At 36.1% G+C, this 2172-nt stretch overlaps 1 pseudogene; it reads right to left on the minus strand.

The window, feature by feature from the left end:
* Positions 1 to 364: 364 nt before the first annotated feature.
* LOC114470486 (uncharacterized) lies at positions 365 to 482 on the minus strand (annotated as a pseudogene).
* Between the last annotated feature and the right edge of the window lie 1690 nt (positions 483 to 2172).

A 2172-nucleotide genomic window follows, 5' to 3' on the forward strand; every position in this document is an offset into this window, starting at 1 on the left:
TATTTGCAAAGGAATAATATAGTGTGATTTAATTCGCTACACCACTGCTGCTGTGAAGAAGAAGTAGTTTAAAAATACTAATAATAATAATGCATCAGTTTTATATAGCGCTTTATCATAGACACTCAAAGTCGCTTTACAGAATTAAGGCATTATTCTTTCACTCCACACTTAGTGGTGGTAAACTACTATTGTAGCCACAGCTGCCCTGGGGCAGACTGACGGAAGCGAGGCTGCCATAGTGCGCCATCGGCCCCTCCGACCACCACCAACACTCACTCACACACTACATTCATAGTAGGCATTGTAGGTGAAGTGCCTTGCCCAAGGGCACAATGACAGATACCACTGGGTGACTGCCACCCCACTGTGGCACCTGGAATTCTCAGTGGTCTCCCATCCAACTACTAACCAGGCCCAGACCTGCTTAGCTTCCGAGATCTAACGGGATCGGGCAATGTCAGGCTGGTATGGCCACAACAATAGAGCATAATGATGAAATGAATGAGTGATAACACATTTGAAATAATCTCATTTTGTAAATAAGTGGAAATAAACAGTATTTAGTGCAGTGGTTCCCATCCTTTTTTGGATTGTGACCACATTTTGATATCAAGAATTTCTGGCGACCCCAAAGACATTTTTTTTTTGATGTACTATATTAATAGTTATTTTGAGCACAAACACAAGATGGGATGTCTATGTAAATTTGGCATTGATTTAAGATTAAATGTAATACATTCTCAATGAGTTACTGTGCGATTGGCTCTAAAAAGAACAAATATTACAATTATCAAAGTCAACCAAATCTTTTATTCTTTGATTCCAGCTGGGAAGCCATTTGTGCGGTTACAAAGTTCATCAAATTTGATCTAGTCCTCATTAAAACTCTAAAGCTTCCTTAGAGCTACAAAGATTTATTTCCTTTTTTTTTTCCTCTACATCTTTGGAACAGCAATCTATCCAGACTCCTGCAGCGTTTAAATTGGCTGTCCTCTAAAATTTACTTTTTTGTTGTTGTATCATTTTCTGAAAATGGTGCCTCCTGGGAGAGGAGTTGTAGAGTCCTGCTGTATATCTGCTCAGTACACTGACCACTCCATGTCTCTTTCTGGGCATTCAGTGAAGCCGTAATTTGGACGTGTTGCAGAGAAATGGTAATTATTACAAAAAACACCTCGAAAGAAAAAAGGTCAACTTGTTCTTTGCCCTTCAAAACTTTAGCTAAAAGAGAGTTCATGCATGGCTTTTAACTAAATGTCCAAGTTTTAACTATGGCTGACATATGAGACTTAATAAACTTTAAAAGTGAAATTTAGTCAATTTGTACATTTAATACACCAAACTTGGTTAAAATCATTTTTAACGAAACAATGAGAAATTGTTTTAATAATCTAATGAATAACAGTAATGTATGCTCAATTTGACACTAACATGAGATAACCAGTCCAATTCAGGAAAAGCCAAAGCGTTGTTATTGACAACCAAAGCTTTGTTGTTTAATATTTACAGTATTTGCAACATCTTCATTCATGAACGGTCATTGTTTTAAATTTGATCAGAATCTGAACTAAATAGTTCTCAAACTGGATTAGACTGTTTTCTTTGCTCTCAAAGAACTTCATAATTACTGTTGTAAAATATGTTAACATTTTACGTTTATTATATGAGTGTCAAATAGGGATATAAAACTTTTTCACTTCCGATACGATACCGATATTGCGGCAATTCGTATTGGTCGATACCGATGTCGATCCGATTCGATATCCACATATATCATACGTACTTTTAATACTTATTTTGTAGTGTGGAAGGTTAGAAAAGGCTTGATCAAGTGATGTTACTCAAACAGAGAACAATAGTCAACAATTCAAGTTCACTTCAGTTATTCTTTACTGTCAGTATATAGTGGGAACAACTGAGAGCGGGGACAAAAACAACAAAAACTTATCAGAGCGCTTATATCGGAGATTTTAGATGCAGTCCGATAAAATCCGACATTCGTTGTCTGGCTGATATCGGACCGATATCCGATATCAACATCGGATCGGGACACTTCTAGTTTCAAAGAATATTTTTTTACCTTTTTAAATGAAGAAAATATTTATTTATTTTTTATTCTTCAAAAGGGGACTCAACAGTAAATGTTTGACCACTTGAATAGCTTGACTT

This window comes from Gouania willdenowi, chromosome 9, assembly GCF_900634775.1.
Source record: "Gouania willdenowi chromosome 9, fGouWil2.1, whole genome shotgun sequence".
Lineage (NCBI taxonomy): Eukaryota > Metazoa > Chordata > Actinopteri > Blenniiformes > Gobiesocidae > Gouania > Gouania willdenowi.